General features: G+C 38.7%; 1 long non-coding RNA gene across 1 annotated transcript in view; it reads right to left on the bottom strand.

The window, feature by feature from the left end:
- LOC132659826 (uncharacterized) overlaps window positions 1-19122 on the bottom strand; it is a 97878-nt gene extending 78756 nt beyond the window's left edge. The window contains exon 1 of the long non-coding RNA XR_009600695.1: window positions 18986-19122. This is a non-coding gene — a long non-coding RNA (uncharacterized LOC132659826). The remainder of the gene's footprint in view (window positions 1-18985) is intronic.
- Window positions 19123-20097: the final 975 nt, after the last annotated feature.

The raw sequence follows: 20097 nt of genomic DNA, 5'->3' as shown, positions 1-20097 counted from the left end.
TCCAGGGAGTTTTCCAGATGCAGGGTTCAAATTCACATCTCCTGCATTAGCAGGCAGATTCTTTACCACTGAAGAACTAGGGAAGATCACACACGTGGACAAAGGATTTTAATAGATATTTGTCCAAAGAAGATATACAGATGGCCAAAAGCATGAAGTAATGCTTAACATCATTATTCATTAGGAACTAGAAAATCAAAACCTCAATGAGATGCCACTTCATACTCATAAGGATGGCCATAAAAAAAAAAAAATGTTGGGCAAAGATGTGGAGATTGAAATGTACATTGCTAGTGGGGATATAAAATGGTGAACCGCTTTGGAATACAATTTGGCACTTCCTTAAATTAGTAAACATGGAGCTATCGTACTACTAAGTAATTCAACTCCAATGGAGAGAAATGAAAATGTATGTCTACATAAAAACTTATACATAGGGACTTCCCCAGGCGTCCGGTGGTTAAGACTCTGCACATCCACTGCAGGGGTCATGGGTTTCATCCCTGATCAGAGAATTAAGATCCCACATGCCATGTGGCATGGCCAAAAAAATAAACCTTGTATATAGATGTTCATAGAAGCATTATTTTTTAATTTTTTTTTAATTGGAGGATAGTTGCTTTACAATATTATGTTGGTTTCTGCGATACATCAGCATGAATCAGGCTTAGATATACATATTTCCCTTCCCTCTTGAACTTCCTTCCTAACCTGCCCCTCATCCCACCCCTCTAGGTTGTCACAGAGCACAGGGTTGAGCTCCCTGGCTCTCTGTTTCTGTGGTGTGTGTAAGTTTCCACACTGCTCTCTCTGTTTGTCCCACCCTCTCCTTCCCCCACTGTGTCCACAAGTCTGTTCTCTATGTCTGGGTTTCCACTGCTGCCCTGTACATATGTTCATCAGTACCAGCTTTCTAGATTCAATATATATTAATATATGATATTTGCTTTGCTTCTTCTGACTTACATCACTCTGTACAACAGGTCCTAGGTTTATCTACCTTATTAGAACTGACTCAAATGTGTTCCCTTTTATGGCTGAGTAATATTCCATTGTATATGTGTACCACAACTTCTTTATCCGTTCTTCTCTCAATGAATATCTAGGTTGTTTCCATGTTGTAGCTATTATAAATAGTGCTGTAATGAACACTGGGGTACATGTGTCTTTTTCAGTTATGGTTCCCTCCGGCTATATGCCCAGTAGTGAGTTTGTTGGACTCACTACTCACTACTAATAAAACCATATGGTGGTTTTATTCCTAGTTTTTTAAGGAATCTCCACACTGTTCTCCATAGTAGCTGTATCAATTTACATTCCCACCAACAATGCAAGAAGGTTCCCTTTTCTCCACACACTTTGCAGCTTTTATTGTTTGTAGATTTTTTGATGATAGCCTTTCTGATCAGTGTGAGGTGGTATTATTGTAGTTTTGATTTGCATTTCTCTAATCATGAGTAATGTTGAGCATCTTTTCAGGTGTTTATTAGCTGTGTGTATGTCTTCTTTGGAGAAATATCTGTTTAGATCTTCTGCCCACTTTTGATTGGATTGTTTTTCTGGTATTGAGCTGCATGAGTAGCTTGTATATTTTGGAATTCAATCCTTTGTCATTTGTTTCATTTACTATTATTTTCTCCTATCTGAGGATTGTCTTTTCACTCTATTTATAGTTTCCTTTGCTGTACAAAAGCTTTTAAGTTTAATTAGGTCACATTTATTTTTGTCTTTTATTTCCATTATTCTAGGAAGTGGGCTATAGAGATCTTGTTGTGATTTACGTCAGGGATTGTTCTGCCTGTGTTTTCCTCTAAGAGCTTTACATTTTCTGGCCTTACATTTAAGTCTTTAAACCATTTTGAGTTTATTTTTGTGTTCAGTATAAGGAGATATTCTAGTTTCATTCTTTTACACATAGCTGCTCAGTTTTCTCAGCAACACTTATTGAAGAGACTATCTTTTCTCCACTGTATATTCTTGCCTCCTGTATCAAAATAACATGTCCATAGATGCATGGGCTTATCTCTGAGCTTTCTATTTGTTTCATTGATCTATATTTCTGTTTTTGTGCCAGTATAATACTGTCTGGATGACTATAGCTTTGTAGTATAGTCTGAAGTCAGCAAGATTGATTCCTTTAGCTCCATTTTTCTTTCTCAAGATGGCATAGAAACAGTATTCTTAACAACCAAAAAGTGGAAATAATCTAAATGTTCATCAGCTAATCAATGGATAAATAAAATATATTCTATTCATGTACACTTGTCCCTCAGTATCCACAGGGGATTGGTTCCAAGAACCCCAGCAGATACCAAAATTCTGGGATGCACAACTCCCTTATATGAAATCATATAGTATTTTCATACAACCTACACACATTCTCCTGTATACTTTAAATCATCTGTAGATAACTTATAATACCTAACACAGTATATTGTTCAGTCACTAAGTCATGTCCAGCTCTTTTGTGACCCCATGTACAGTAGCCCACCAGGCTTCTCTGTCCCTGGGATTTCCCAGGCAAGAATACTGGAATAAATTGCTATTTCCTTCTCCAAGGGATTTTCCCAACCCAGGAATCAAACCCACATCTCTTGTATTGGGAGGTGGATTCTTTAGCACTGACTGAGCCACCAGGGAAGCCCAAAAATATAGTATAAGTGCTGTGTAAGTAGTTGTAAATAAAACATATATGCTGTGTAAGTAGTTGTAAGTAAAACATATATACTGTGTAAGTAGTTGTAAATAAAACATATATGCTGTGTAAATAGTTGCCAGCATGTAGTAAACTCCAGTTTTGCTTTTTGGAAGTCTCTAAAATTTTTTTTTTAGAATATTTTGTATCTACAGTTGATTAAATCTGTGGATACAGAACCAAAAGATATGGAAGGCAGACTATAAAGTCATATCACACATCAGTTAGAAAAATGAAGTACTGACACATCCTGTAACATCAGTTAAACTTGAAAACATTATGCTAAGTGAAAAAGGCAAATCACTGAAGACCCCATGTTGCATGATTCCATTTGTGTGAACTCTCCAGAAAAGGCAGATCCATAGACATAGAAAGTAGATTAGTGGTTGCCTGAGGTTGATGGGGAGTGGCTGCTAATATTAATAGGTTTCTTTCCAGAGTAATGGTTGCACAGTTCTGTGAATATCTTACAAATCACTGAGTTGTACATTTTTAATAGATGAATTTGATAGTATGTAAATTATATTTCACTAAAGTTGTTTTTTAAAACTTGGAACTAGAACTACTGTCACAATCCTCAAATTTACCATAACTGCCTTTTTGAAGTATAATTGACTTACAATGTTATGTTAATTTCTGCTGTAAAGTGACTCAGTTATATATATATATTATATATATATATATAATATATATATGGCATATATATGGCATATATAGTGAACTATATATATGGCATATATATGGCATATATATATATATGCTAATCACTTTGGTTGTGTCCAACTCTTTGCGACCCCATGGACCATAGCCTGCCAAGCTCCTCTGTCCATGGAATTCTTCAGGCAAGAAAACTAGGGTGGGTTTCCATGTCCTACTCCAATATATATTTTGTGTAGAGATATATGTACATATATATACACACACACATTCATGTATTCCTTTTTTATATTCTTTTCCATTATGGTTTATCACAAGATACTGAATATGGTTCTCTGTGCTATATAGTAGGACCTTGCCATTTATCCATTCCATATATTATGGCTTACATCTGCTAACCCCAGCCTCCCGCTCCATCCCTTCCTCAATGCCCTCCACCTTGGCAGCCGCCAGTCTATTCTGTCTGTGAGTCTGTCCGTTTTGTGGATAGGTTCATTTGTGTCATATTTTAGATTACACATATAGGTGATTTCATATGATAGTCATCTTTCTGACTGACTTTACTTAGTGTGGTAATCTCCAGGTCCATCCGTGTTGCTGCAAATGGCACGTCATTCTTTTTATGGCTGAGTAGTACTCCACTGTATATATGTACCACATATTTTTTATACATTCATCTGCCAGTGCACATTTGGGTTGTTTCCATGTCTTGACTATTGTGAATAGTGCTACTAGGACCAGTGAGGTGCATGTTTCTTTTTAAGTTAGAGTTTTGTCTGGATATATGCCCAGAAGTGAGACTGCTGGATCATATGGTAACTGTATTTTTAGTTTTCTGAAGAACCTCCATACTGTTTTCCACAGTGACTATACCAACTTACATTCCCAACAACAGTGTAGGAGGATAGAACTGCTTTTTTTTTCCCACCCTGAGATAATGAGGAAAGACTTTGATATTGAATGTCTTTCCACCCCTCCATCTCCCATAAAAGCACTACTTCCAAGATTGAGGGGGCAGAAATGAAGATTAGTTCAGGTCTTCTAAACTTTCTACATTTCTGTCCTGCCCAGTCATAATCACCTTCCTCCTGATGAACCCTGAGGCCCTGGAGAGTCCTGAATTTTTCAAAGATTAAAATTGTACAGAAGTACAGAAGATTCTCTCTACTGTATCTCTAAGCCTTCCCCCTGACTCCCAAAAAGTCTGTGGACAGAAAGCTTGAAATAAATTTTCTTCTTAGTCCAAACTAAGCAGAGCAACTAAAACAACAATAAAACCTACCCATTCCCCAGGAATTCTAGCTATGCGGGTTTTTTTCTATAGTTGAAGAAGCATCTTTTAGGCAGATGTTGGCTACAGGGTAAGGAATTTAGGTTACACAAAAGTCATTTGCTTAGGAGTATTGCTAAACAATGGGTTATTGAGCAAACATGTAAGTTTTCCATCTATGGACATCTTATTCGTTTTTTTAGTTTCTTTAAAGATTTTAATCTGTGAACTCCAAACTGCAGTAGGTTTAGCATTCCCATAAAGTAAGAAGGCAAACACAATTTCCACCTCCATTTCTACTACCTAGATATTTAATGGTTTCTCTTCAACTCCATCAGGCCTTGCAGTCCCTTCTCTGTTTTACTGTTGTTCATTTTTAGCTTAATAGCCACCTTATTCTATGCATCATCTCTCTGAAAATTTCAGAGAATAGGCATGTTAGAGAATTGCGCTCTGAATTTAGAACAGTACATTATGTGTATACTTGTATATTACGTTCCATTTGTGCTGCTCCAGCGGCATTGGCCAAGCTCAATGGCAAACTGAAATGACTATGATGTTTTCCATTTTGAAAGGATGGCTTATTTAGCAGATACATAATAGCATTCATTTTCTTTACCATTAAACATAGTTTGGTCTCTGCCTCCTAAATCAGTTATAGGCATCAGCCTCCCAAGTTTGAACTATTTGTCATGACTGAGAAGATTATAACCTCAGTGTTCTTGTTTTGCTTTAGCCTCTTAACCCCAAAGACTGATAACCTATCAGAAAATCTCTGTCTTTAAGATCCACAGAACTCCTATTTTTAATACCAATTACAGACATTAGGTGAGAGTAATAATAATAACTAATATTTATTGAACTCTTACAATGGCCTTGGAGAAGGAAATGGCAACCCACTTCAGTATTCTTGCCTGGAGAATTCCATGGACAGAGGAGCCTGGTGGGCTCCAGTCCATGGGGTTGCAAAGAGTCAGACACAACTGAGCGACTATCACTACAACGGCCTAGCAACAGTTAAAAGACATAGAGATAGAGAGATATCAATAATTAATTTACTTAACCCCAACAACTCTATGAGACAGGTACTATTATTATCCCTATTTTACAGGTGAGGACATGGAGATACAGAGAGATTAGATAACTTGCCCAAGGTCATACAAGTTGTAGTGGCAGAACTGGGATTTAAACACAGGAGTCTAGCTCCCAAGCTACTAGGGTGTGTTGCCTGGTAGCGGGACCTTAATGACCTTCTTTGAGTAAACAAAAGTATGTAGTGCAACTAAGAAATCTATGACAGTAAAATTCCGTGTGTTCATCTCCGTCTTTTCCAGGCATATGCCCCCAGGAAGCCTCCCCATATTACTAGAACAGAAGGGACATTGTTCTCTTGTCCCTCTTCCTAGCTCTTTCACCTCCTTCCTAGTCATGGAGAGACCTTTATAGAAGATACGTTTGTAGAGAAAAACGTGTACTTTGCAAAGCAAACTAATTCCCAGGAACCCAGTTATCAGTGTGCAAATGCACAGAGTAAATCTATTCTTTGACTCATTATTACTATAAGATAGACCAGAATTCTAGTGCAGCAGAATATGGAGAGCAAAAATTCTGCAGAAACCTAGAGCTGTGACACCGTGTTTTAACCGTATCTATTTCCAGCATTTACATGAGACCAAGATGGCATGGCCGGAATTGGATTTTATTTGAAAACCTCTCTCTGATTCCTTGCTAATGAATCAGACAAATTAACCAGGCTGCTCTTTCTCAGTTTCCAAATCAGAAGTCAAGATTTCAGAAGCACTTGGCGCCTATAAAATTTTGTAGTGGTGGCAACACTCTTTGTGCACTGAACGTATCATAGCTGCCTCGGTCATATATTCAGAAGTGACAGCTAGACATATGATAGCTGAAGGTCCTGACAGAATGGCTAGACCAACACTTTTTAAAAAGTGAAGAGGAGGACTTCCCTGGCAATCCAGTGGTTAAGACTCTGTGCTTCCACTTCAGGGGGCGTGGGTTTGATCCCTGAGCAAGGGGTACAGGTTCCATTTCTGGTCAAGGAATTAAGATACTATATACCACACAGCATGGCCAAAAAAAAAAAAAACAAATAAGCATAAAAAATGAGAGAGATGAGATCCCCCTCTCCAAACCTGGGGCTTAGAGTAAGAATGTGTTCACCCACAAGCCAGGAAGAGGTCCCTCACCAGGAACCGACTCAGTCAGCATCTTGATCATGGACTTCCCAGCCTCCAGAACTGTGAGACATAAATTTGTAATGTAAATAAAATTAAATTTCAAAGTGAAGAGGAGTTAAACTGAGGTAACTGAGATCACAATTTAAGAACAAAAGCGCAACAACCTTGCCTCACCTGTTGGGAAATTTCAACTAAGGCTAATTTTCAGCCACATCCTGAAGGGGATACTGCCTTATATACATGAGCTCATTTAATCCTCCCAACAATTGTCCTACATGATTATCTTTTTATCCTCAGTACAGAGAGGGAAGTAGAGGAAGATTTGAACCCATCTTTCAAGCTCTAAACCCCTTCCTATAACCACTTTAAGCTTCATAACTTAATGTACATCTAAGCATGAAGACAGAACCTTTGGAAAAATTCCTTTGTTGTTCAGTCCCTAAGTCGTGTCCGACTCTTTCCATGAACTTCATGCAGCACACCAGGCTTCCCTGTCCTTCACTGTCTCCCGGAGTTTGCTCAAACTCATGTCCATCGAGTCAGTGATTTTGTCTAACCATCTCATCCTCTCCTGCCCTCTTCTCCTTTTGCCTTCAGTCTTTCCCAGCATCAGGGTCTTTTCCAATGAGTTGGCTCTTTGCATCAGATGGCCAAAGTATTGGAGCTTCAGCATCAGCATCAGTCCTTCCAATGAATATTCAGAGTTGATTTCCTTTAGGATTGATTGGTTTGATCTCCTTGCTGGAGAGTCTTCTCCAGCACCACAGTTCAAAAGCATCAATTCTTTAGTGCTCAGCCTTCTTTATGGTCCAACTCTCACATCCATATATGACTACTGGAAAAACCATAGCTTTGACTACACAGACCTTTGTCAGCAAAGTGCTATCTCTGCTTTTTTAATATATTGTCTAGGTTTGTCATAGATTTCCTTCCAAGAGCAAGCATCTTTTAATTTCATGGCCTCAGTCACCATCCACAGTGATTTTGGAGCCCCCAAAATAAAAATCTGTCACTACTTCCACTTTTTGCCCATCTATTCCCCATGAAATGATGGGACCAGATACCATGATCTTAGTTTTTTGAAGGTTGAGTTTTAAGCCAGCTTTTTCACTCTTCTCTTTCACCTTCATCAAGAGGCTCTTTGGTTCCCCTTCACTTTCTGCCATAAGGGTGGTATCATCTGCATATCTGAAGTTACTGATATTTCTCCTAACAATCTTGATTCCAGCTTGTGAGTCATCCAGCCTGGCATTTAGCATGATGTACTCTGCATATAAGTTAAATAAACAAGGTGACAATATACAGCCTTATCATGTTCCTTTTCCAGTTTTGAACCAGTCCGTTGTTCCATGTCTGGTTCTAACTGTTGCTTCTTGACCTGCATACAGGTTTTTCAGGAGGCAGGTAAGGTGGTCTGATATTCCCAACTTTTTAAGAACTTTCCACCATTTGTTGTGATCCACACAGTTAAAGGCACAGTCAGTGAAGCAGAAGTGGGAATAAATTCATTACTGGAACCAATGTGACTCATTTCAGTAATCTTCTCAGTAGGATTTTATAGACAGTAGAAGTCCATGGACCTAAACATATTTCTCTCAAGAGCCTGGTTTTCTCTGTTCTGCCCTTTGGGGGTAAGGTATTATCTCTAAAACACCCCAATTAAATATGAATAGGAGATAATAAGATATAGGTGATGACAAATTTAAATATAGATGTTGGTAAATTATTTTATATTCTTGTGGTCTTGTTATTTTATGACAACTCTTCTGTGATATTACACTTGGGTAATAAAATTTGGTTGTTGGTGTTCCGATGTTGCATAGTCCATCAGATTTCAAAATCTTTCAGCAACATTATTTCATTTGATCATTTGAACACCCTTGTGAGGTAGGCAAATAGGAGACCATCATTCAGTTTTACAGAAGGAAAACTGAGGCTTTTTATTTGGATGTGGCATAGTGGTTAAGCAGTTGAGTGGGGGCTGCAACCCACCACGTTTAACTCCCAAATTGGTGCTCTATCAGTCGTCACTATTCCATACTGCTTCTCATAATATCCACTGATACACTCTTTCACTCAAACACAAATTGGGTTTTTCAATTATCTGTCTCATATAGCTTTCAGAGACCCAATCCCTTGACAGGTAAATACTGTAAAGATTCAGTGTATTGGATACCACAGTGCTACCTGAAAGAAAAATAACATTGCAAGTAAGGATATTCATGGCATTGCGGTATAGGTAAAACTTAGAAAATAATCCACCAACAAGAAAGCCGATGAATATTGGGGTAGTCATACGATAGAATACTACACAGCAGTGGAATAAATAATCTCTAGCTAACTTCAACAGTGTGAATAAATCATAAGAACTTGAAAAATGCCAGTTGCAGAATACATATAACACTTACATAGACTATAAAAACACACAAAATAATATTATAGGTTTGCATATGTGTGTAATGAAAGTACTAAGAAATGTATGGAAATAGTAACCAAATTCAGACTGCTAGTTGCCTCTAAAGAGCAGAATGTGATCAAGGAGTGATAAGCAGGGATTTAAACTCGAAACTATAGTGGATACCTGAGGGTTGTGATATTTTTCTCTACACATTTGTGTATGTCTTAAATATTTTGTAATACTTTTTTCAAAAAGGAAAGTGAAGAAGGCAATTGTTCACTCTGCAAACACTGGCTGAGGGCAGTAACTATGTCGGGCGTTGTGCTGGGTGTTGGAGACCATGGTGACAAGGCAGACGCTGTATATGTTGTCACAGACCCTCCAATCTGGTAGAGAATGTAGAAGAAGCAGGTTTGTGTTAGGAAGCACAGGGAACTATGGAAGTCTGTGACATAGAGACAATGTAGTTTAGATGACCTAAGAAATCTTCCAAGAGAGAATGAAGCTTAAGCCGAGACTAAAGAATGATTCATGTTGATGTATGGCAAAACCAATACAATACTGTAAAGTAATTAGCCTCCAATTAAAATAAATAAATTTAAAAAAAGAAAAAGAAAAGATTCAGTTAATAAGAAAAGGAAGACCAGCCTCGATTAATTATATTCTAAATGTCCATGTCTAAAACTAAACACTGGAGCAAGCATGGTAGAAAGAAGCATGAGATAAAGCTGGACAATGAGGAAGAAACCAGATCATGCAGGGCCTCATATTCATTCCTGATTGCCATTTCAACTTCTTTTCTTTGTTTTTTTTTTCTATTGAAGTTGAGTTGATTTACAATGTTGTTAGTTTCAGGTGCACAGCAAAGTGGTTCAGATACACACACACACACACACATATATTTCTTTCTCAGGTTCTTTTCTCTTACAGATTATTTTAAGACATTGAGTTCCCCATGCTATACAGTATATCCTTGGTTATCTATTTTATATATAGTAGTGTGTATATGTTAATCTCAAACACCTGATTTATCCCTACCCTCTCTTGTCCCTTTGGTAACCATAAGTTTTTCTGTGCATGTGAGTCTATTACTGTTGTATAAGTAAGTTCGTTTGTACTTTTTTAGATTCCACATAAGTAATAGGATATGATATTTGTTTAGTTCACTTAATATAATCACGTCTAGATCCATCCATTTGCCACAAATAGCATTATTTCATGCTTTTTCATGGGTGAGTTACATTCCATTGTGTATATATATCACATCTTCTTTATCTATTCATCTGTCAATAGACAATTATGTTGCTTCCAAGTCTTGGCTATTGTAAATAGTGCTGCAATGAACATTGCCATTCATTTTTTTTTTTTTTTGAATTATGGTTTACTCTGTAAATGCCCAGGAGTGGGACTGCAGGATCATATGGTAGTTTTATGTTTATTTTCTTAAGGGATCTCCATGGTGTTCTCCATAGTGCTGCCATTTCAGCTTGGTGCAGCCTAGTATGGAGCTACCCACTAACAAGTATAGCGTGAGGGTGGGGAAGGGTGGGGAGGGAAGCAGAGAATCCTAAATGTTTCAGTGACTTCGCTTCCTTGCTAGATCCAGAACAGTTCCCATATTCTCTGCTAATACAGAAGCAGTTTCAGTGGTTGTGGGCAGGGAGCAAAAGGCAGGGAGATAGAAAGTATATGTGAGCTGGAGAAGGCTTTCTCTCCCCTTCCTACGAAAGAAGGCTCCGGCAGATTTCCACATTTGTAGGTGTTTTACCATTTGTCATAGGCAAGTTACACAACTCAGTTAGTGATTAAATTATCAACAGAGCTGCTATTTGAGGAGGGAAGGTTCAGGGTTGTTTCCTGCTCCTGTTCTTTGGTTTAAAGGGAATTGAATTAATTGTTTTTTAATCCCCTTGGTTTGAAGAAACATTAAAAAATCATGTCTGGTCTCCAGTTGATGGTGTAAGAAGCAGCACTAAAGCTCATTCATCAACTGCTAGGGTCCCTATGCCTAACCCTGGTCCCATGTTTAGATTTATAAAGTGTGAGATCATTGTCAGTTTCATTTATCTCTGTTATTAAATTTACTGGGCCTTCTTCAAATGACATTATATCTTCTTATCTAATTCAAACAAATGTCTCACTCATAGCTAGAATGTAGATGGTGAAATCTCATGGTTAACTCAATAATTGAGATAATCTCATTGTTTTGTTTTCCTAGGAGAATCTTAAATGCATTGCTCATGTCTGGGACACAGTTGTGCAAAACTTTTCTTAAAACTGCTACTCTTGTGCATTCTCTTTCTGAATTTCTATACGAATCGAATATTTTTGCCCTATTTTTTAACATTTATCTTGGTCTGTTTATCTTATACAAAATAATCACTCAATTTGGCATCTGTGTTTATTTCCATGTATTGAAATAAAACATACTGATGGTATATTAGGTAAAGGTACAAGCTTTAGGATAAGTCCTACATGCGACCAGTTCTGTGACCCTATGGTGGCTTAACCTCAGTTTCCTCATCTGTAAAATGGGAATAAAAATAGCAACTTCATAAGAGTGTGGTGGAAATTAAGTGAGAATATTTTCAGTGCATTGCCTGGGCTGAAACCATTCAGATTTTAGCCAAATAGATTAAGATACTGAACTCTGTATTGACTAGAAATACAATTTGTCATTTAAAGATTTGAACCAGCCTTTTGAATTGTGACTTTTAAAAGGGAGTTTTCTCTTTGCTTTATACCATCCTGTACTTAGGGCACTTGCATCTGAACCATTAGTGTTCGCTGGGTTATGTATGCAGACCAGCATCTAAGGTCATTTTGTTTGGTTTGGTTTCATTTTCCTGGTGACTTTCCTAGCTGCCAAAGGTGGGCCTCTTGGTCTGAGGGCAGTGGTTAATGGCCCTTCAACACTTTCTTCAAGTGACTGTCCTGAAACAGCATTCCAAATTCCCAGTCACAGCCAGTGCTGCCTGGTTCCCAGGGACAACAGCCTGCAGCCTGAAAATAATGTACTGGGATCATCACCCGCAATCAGCCCGGAACAACCATGGCTGCCACCCTACACCCCATGCACTTTCTTACATTTGGAGCTTTATACCTGCTTTAATCTCTTCCCGGAACAATCTTCCCTACACCCCTCCTTTGTCAGATTAATTTCTATTTATTTATCAAGTCTCAGCTTGTGTGTCACCTTCTCCAAGTAACCTTCTATGCCTCTACAAGTTGGGGATTTCTATTACGTACCCACCATGACGTTCTCTAGTTACCCCTATTATGGGTCCTCATTTTACATAGTTCAGGTGCACGGACTTCAGTACCATGATTTAGTTATATAACATCAGTCCTCCAACAATACTGTGGCCATGGTATATGAACTATGAATAATTGTGCACAGTATAAACTTCCCAGCTGGGTTTTTCAGTCCACAGATCACTTAATGAAAAACAGATTCACATCAGTAACAAATTATGTTACTGTTATTATGATCAGTAACAAATTATGTCACTTCTTCAAGTGACATGGTGAGTGGTCATTGCACTGTTGCTCATTTCACACACAAACAGCAAAAGCAGCACTTGTGTTGCCCCTTGTCTCCTGGTGATAAACCCATATGGCACTTTATGAATATGGATAATTGAAAGAGGAAATTAGCCAGAAAAAAAATAAAGTGCAGCAAAGAAATGAAGAGTGATTATCTTGGAAGTCAAACTTAAATGTAAATATAGTTATAGAAGAAATAGCTGGCCGTGGACTGTATGACGTTTTTCCCATTGGACATGGTCTAGATTTGCAGCCAGAGGAACTTGGTGAAGGCAAATTTATTGACATAAATAAGTAAAGTGTTCATGACGGAAGGGAAGATGATGTCCCAGGAGAAGTGATTCTGCAAACCATTTCACGTGGAAGGAACTCTCAGAGATACTTCACAGTGATATAAAGAAAGCAAAGGGTAAACTGTTAGAAGCGGATCCAAATTTTAAAGGGAATATGATCATTTGCCAAGACATAGAGAGTATGTTTGTTCTGTGTTGTTATATGATGAAAAGAGAAGGCAAGCACTGTTTGAATAACTCTTGAGTTTTTTATACTAACTCTCAAAGTTTCTAATGTTTTAAATTAGAGTATTAACTAAATAATAGTCTTACTATATATTTTTTTCATGTCCTTGTATGTTTAAAACTAATAGTAAGAGAATTTTAAAGGTCATGGAGCAGTCACACTTTCCTCATTGATTCCAGTGGTCACTTTTCCGATTGCAGTTTGCAGGGCAATTTTTATGGTCCTGCACTACTGTACAGGGTGAGCACTGCTATAGTATAGTTAGTTTCTATACAGACACTCACAATATAATTTTGAATTGGATGAGTGAGGGAATGAGTGAATTCTATATAAATACTAGGGATGAAAGAGAATATTCCCTTCCTCCCTTGCCAGCTCTTCCCCATCTGAATGCATGGCCCATATTCCAAGGAGTAGGTCCACTCTTGTGCTCAAATTAATTCTGCAGCTCTAATCATGGCCCCGAAGCTATGGGTCAACACTTCAACCGGCAGGTCAGTGCAACCACTTGTGAGGCTCCACCAGGCCCAGCCCCAGTCAATCACAGCTACAGCCACTCCTGGCTCATTCTGGAGCTGGGTTTATAATTCAATACTCCTAAATCTTAGATTGTGGTCATGGGGCCTAGGAATATCCAAATAAATGGAACTTACTGCTCTAATATAAACTTCAGTCTGGCCAATAGCTTTTATACCCTCTCCTCCCACGTCTTGACTAGAATTGTTAATAACTAAACAGATTTCATGTTCATTTTTTCTCTCTGAGAAGTGGTAAAGTGGCCAAGATGACAGCATTGCCACGACGGCCCTTCAAATCCGTTAATGTAATCCCAGGATAATGGAAAACCTAACTCTTCTGGTATTTCTAGAACTTGTATCATGATAAACGTGTTGGAAATAAGACTGAGAAAAGACAAACTCTGAAAGGGGCAGCATTCCCATAGCTTTTGGATGCCAGCTAAGCAATCTCATCAAGACATTTTCAGGAAATACCACAAACCAACTTATGTGGCTTTTCCTCCTGGGGTTCATCTCTGAGGATACCTTAAAAATTGAATTAAGCTCTTTACAAAGGCCCTTAATAATCCCTTACTCCGTGGCTGCGCTGAAATTTTCTTCCAAATATGTTGGGGGCAGTTGGGAGCAATTTATTTGGCTAACATTTATTGAGCACATACTCTGTCTCCAGCTCCGCACTCAGCCCTGGAATCAACAGTGAACAGCCAGACATGCCCTTCTGGGACTTACAAACTGATGACAGAAACAGACAATAAACAGACAAACAAAAAGATTTGGAATTAGACTCACACCACGTGCCATGAAGGGAACAAACAATAAAGGGAGGAGAGCAGGAAAGTCCTTACAGAGAAGAAGGTCAGGGAAGAACTGGGGGCGGGGAGACCTGAAATAGGAGGAGTTGAGGAAAGAAGTTTCCTCTCAGAGGAGATGCAAGCCAATAACCACTGAGAAGGCAAGCGTATGGAGTGCTCAAGGAAATGTAAGGGAGGAATCTGAAAATCATGCCTAGAATTGTACATAATGGAAGCCAGTTAAGGCCAGAGTAACTGTTGGGACTCTCTGTAGCTGGCCTTTAGTCATGGCGAGTCTATCACCTCCTCTGCAGACTGGTCCTCTTAGGGTGAAAGCAGTCCACCAAGATGACAGGGAGCCTGGGCTTCACCCCCATCTGTTTGTTATTTGCAGCAGACTTGTCCTGATCTGAGTCTCCATCCAAGCTGGCTTCTCTGAAACTTGCTGACCTCGACTTAGGAATTGCCATAAAGGTTCTTAGTTCCAGGCTAATCTTTTCCCAAGTGCCTTTCTTTTAACAACTTAAAGGGGTTATTTCTTCATCTTCCCTCACTGCCCACAAGCAGGAGGCTGAACAGTCTTGCCGGCACAAACACGAGGAGGGCAGGGGGACTTATCCTAAAGGGGTCTTCCTGAGCCTGTGGGAGGGGAGAATGGCCCTGGGCCGACTTCACCCAGGAGGAAACCTTGCCGAGTTAGGGGCACAGAGACTCAACAAATGTATTTCTCTGTCTTCTTTGTTTCAGGATTTCAAAAGGAGCATAGCATACATGGTTGAAGCTCATTATTGCATGTAATTAAGAATGTCTGTAATTTGAACTAAGCCAGGAAACTATTTATATGTCATCATGTCATACAATAAAAACTATATGTAGAATAATTTTTAAATAATCCACTATAGGACGCTATTGGCTGTTTTGTTCCAGTTACAGGGACCTCATAATAGGTATATCTGTTATGATAAGGTTTGGGGGAAACAAGATAACAGAGAAACTGGTATATCCCGTGAGTCACTTCTCTCTGAGACCCTCAGCTTCTTTATTATTTAAGAAGGAAAAGCTATAACTCTTGACTTTGCAGGACTGTTGGGAAGACTGAATAAACTGATGAGTGTCAGGCACATGGCCCAGGCTGAGTCATAGGGCTCATAAACAGTGACTAGTATCATATCATGATGAAATAGCATTTCTCTTAAAAAAAAAAAACTTCTGTAACTCAAACTTTTTACCCCTAGAACAAACTCTTCCTTCAGTAAGAGCCAGGCAAGGGTTTATTCTATATGCTGGGTGATTATTTTTAGAATTTTCTTTAGGTTTCTCAGTTTTGTTAAGAAATTAGAAATTATAGTTGAATCCTTATTCTGTGGATGGCACAGTTGAGTCCCACAGAGGGAAAATTCTGAAACCACATGGAATCTGGCAAGTTGCTGGTAACAACAGTCAATCCATAACTGTCGTCTTGGCGTCATTAGAACTAGTGACGTATGATCTAGGCTGTATCTATTCTACTTCCTGAGCAAGAGACACTTTGGTACTCATTACAATATAAAATAGTTACAATCTATATATAAAGGGCCTAATCTTATCACTGTGATTTTTGATACCAGTTTAAAAAAAAAAAAAAAAGAAGCAGTAGAAGAAGTCTGTATCTTCTGGTTCTTAATGTATTTCTCACGTGTACGAGTACCGAGTACCAGTACCAGTCACTAGTCATGTACCAGCCCCTGTGGTCAGTGTGCTATATGAATTCCCTTATCTATCACTCTACCTGTACGTTGGATACCAGATCTATGCCCCTTTTATAGATGATCACACAGAGGCTTGGAGCTGTGAGATATGTTGCCCAAGGTTACCCACCTGGACAAACCCCCATCTCTGTTGTCTTGACTGCTCTCCTTACGACAAACATGTACCTTTTCTTCAGGCTGACTATGATGGATAAGAGCACAGACTCCAGGATAAGTCAGACATCACCTCTTTGTGCTTCAATTTCTTCATTGATCAAACAGGGATGATAATCCCATTTGCCTCAGTTAGCTGCTATGAGAATTAAATGAAATGATGCATGTAAAGCACTTAACCTGGAAGAAGCAGCCTCACCCTTTAGGAACCCCGCCCACCCCTTCTGGAATATCATGCTTCACTTGATAGGAAAGAATTTCCCCAGATGATCTGGCCCAACAGTTCGTTGTTCCCAGCCAAGGTCATGTTTCATAACTAGTTCCACCCCCCCATCTTCCGTCCTTCCTTGGACGGAAGATTAATTTTTTATAGTTATTACGACTTCCTTAATCTTCCAAGTCTAAAAAATATACATATTCCAATGATTCTGTTGCTTTCTGGACTAAAAGATTTAATAGATTTCCAGAGTAACATGCTTCTCCCTTCCCAGCCTTCCTCTTCCTAGAAATGAAATCTTAAGGAAATCCATGAGGTCAGCTCATCTATTTTTTCCTTTTTGAAGTGTAGGTGATTTCCAATATCATGTTAGCTTCAGGTATATAGCACAGCAATTCATATGTGTGTGTGTGTGTGTGTGTGTGTGTGTATAATTCTTCTTCAGATTCTTTTCCTTTATAGGTTATTATAATACATTGACTATGTTACCTGTGCTATGCAGTAGGTCATTGTTGGCTATCTATTTTAAATATAGTCTATCCCAAACTCCTGATCTATTCCTTCTTCCCACCCTTCCCCACCCCGACCCCCCGGTAACCGTAAGTTTTTTCTCTAAGTATGTGAGCCTGTTTCTGTTTTGTAAATAAGTTAATTTGTCTTTATTTTTATATTCCAAATGTAAGCAATATCATATATTTGTCTTTGTCTGGCTTGTTTCACTTAGTATGATAATCTCTAGGTCCAATCTGTGTTGCTACAGATGGTATTATTCCCTTCTTTTTTATGGCTGAGTAATATTCCATTGTATATATGTACCACATTTTTATCCACTCATCTGTCAGTGGACACTTAGATTCCTTCCATGTCTTTGCTATTATAAATAGCCTGTAATAACTGTTGGTTATTATTATTTTCAAATTATGGTTTTCTCTAAATTATGTGCCCAAGAATGAGATTGCTGGATTGTATAATTCTATTTTTGGTTTTTAAGGAACCTCTGTATTTTTCTCCATAGCAGCTGTACCAATTTAAATTCCCACCAACAGTACAGAAGGGTTCCCTTTCTCCACACCCTCTCTAGTATTTGTTATTTTGTAGACTTTTTGATTATGGCCATTCTGACTAGAGTGAGGTGATACCTCATTGCGGGTTTGATTTGCATTTCCCTAATAATTGGCAATGTTGAATACCTTTGCATGTATTTTTGGCCGTCTGTATGTCTTCTTTGGTGCTGATGGTTTAGTCACTAAGTTGTATCTGACTCTTGCAACCCCATGGCCTGTATGTAGCCTGCCAGGCTCCTCTATCCATGGGATTTTCCAGACAAAAATACTTGAGTGGGTTGTCATTTCCTTCTACAGGGGATCTTCCCAACCCAGGAATTGAACTCAGGTCTCCTGCATTGCAGGCAGGTTCTTTACCAACTGAGCTACAAGGGAATCCCATGTCTTCTTTAGAGAAATGTCTTTAGATTTTCTGCCATTTTTTAATTGAGTTGTTTGTTTTATATTGCTGCTTATCCATTCTTTTTTTTAAAACTTGTTTATTTTTAATCGAAGGATAATTGTTTTACAATACTGGTTTAATTTCTGGCATACATCAGCATGAATTAGCCATAGGTATACATATGTTCCCTTCTTTTTGAACCTCCCTCCCACTCTGTAGATTGTTACAGAGCCCCAGTGTGAGAGTTCCCTGAATCATACAGCAAATTTCATTGGCTATCCATTTTACAAATGGTAGACGGGGAAGAAGGAGAGGGTGAGATGAATGGAGAGAGTAGCTGATGGTCTGTTCTTAAAGGATGCGCGTTGCAGAAGGAAGGATTGGCATCACATCTCTGCTCTAGCCAGGCCACACGAATTCACTGAGGGCTGCACATCATGCTAAATCCATTCTCTCTCTCTCCGTCTATTACCTACCAACCTACTTACATATTTTCCCATATTCTTCTCACTATCAGTTCTCATTACCATATGCAAATCCCCTATAAGAAAGTATTTAAAAGACAGGCTCTGGAGCCAGACTTTCTGGGGATAAGCCTGGCCTCACTATTTACTAGCTATATGACCTTGGACAAAGTGTGCAGCCTTCCTGTGCCTAGTTCCTCATCTGTAAAAGGAGATACTAATGGAATCTTTATCACGAAATAGTTTGAGAAGTAATGAATGGAGCACTTAAAACAGTACCTGGCACATGACTCCCTCAATATGTTATTATTGTTAGTTCACTTAATAGATGGTAAACCCTGGTTTTGAAAGGTTGAATAACTTACCCGAGGTCACACAGGCCATGAGTTGCAGAGCTGGCAGTGGCTGGTCACAGAGCTGATGCTCCAAATGCATTGCTGTACTACCTCTTATTAAGCACAGGCCATGTGTCCATTACTCGGCAAGTGCTGCTGGGCATTGTGGAGTATTCAAGAGACAGAAATGTACTTTGATCGTTAGTTTCACTTCTAAGAATTGGACTGAAACTGGAACAAGTACATAAAGGCACAGGGATAATGCTCATTGCAACATTATTTGTGATGGCATCAGACCAGGATACATTTTCAGCAAAAAGACTGGAATATAAAAAGACAGTTAAAAAGACTGTTAAATTTAGGACAAACTAAATAAATAAATGTTTCTCCCCATGTGATCTTTTAAACACAAATTTTCATGGAAAATTGACTCTTTAAATATTGTTGAGGAACAGGTTGTGGGAAATATTCAGAGACTTGAGGACAGAGAATTGGGACTTATGTATCTCTCCCTCTCATTCTCTTCTTTTTTTGTAATTTATTTTTTTATTTTATTGAAATATAGTTGCTTCATGGTGCCATATTAGTTTCAGGTATATAGCACAGTGATTCAATCATATATGTGTGTATGAAAAAAATATATATATGTAATCTTTTACAGGTTGTTTTTCCTTGAAAGTGAAAGAAAGTGTTAGTTGCTCAGTCATGTCCAACTCTATGCCCTATGGACTATGGTCTACCAGGCTCCTCTGTCCATGGATTCTCTAGGCAAGAATACTGGAGTGGCTATTCATTCCCTTCTCCAGGGGAATCTTCCTAACCCAGAGATTGAACCTGGGTCTCCTGCATTGCAGGCAGATTCTTTACCATCTGAGCCACCAGGGAAGCCCTGTTTTTCCTTATATATAGGTTATTACAAAATATTGAGTAGAGTTCCCTGTGCTACACAGTAGGTACTTGTTGGATATCTGTTTCATATATAGTAGTGCCCATGTGTTAATTCCAGCCTCCTAATTTATCCTCCCCCCTTCCCTTTGGTATCTTCCTCTCACTTGATGGCTATCCAACTCTAAGTACCAAAGTGCCAATCATGTAGGAACTCAACTCTTTATCTCCAAAAGGAAAGAGAGTTCCTCCCTCCT

This window comes from Ovis aries, chromosome 5 (assembly GCF_016772045.2).
Source record: "Ovis aries strain OAR_USU_Benz2616 breed Rambouillet chromosome 5, ARS-UI_Ramb_v3.0, whole genome shotgun sequence".
Classification (NCBI taxonomy): domain Eukaryota; kingdom Metazoa; phylum Chordata; class Mammalia; order Artiodactyla; family Bovidae; genus Ovis; species Ovis aries.
The sequence above is the reverse complement of the archived record's forward strand: the minus strand, read 5'-3'. Positions and strand labels throughout refer to the sequence as shown.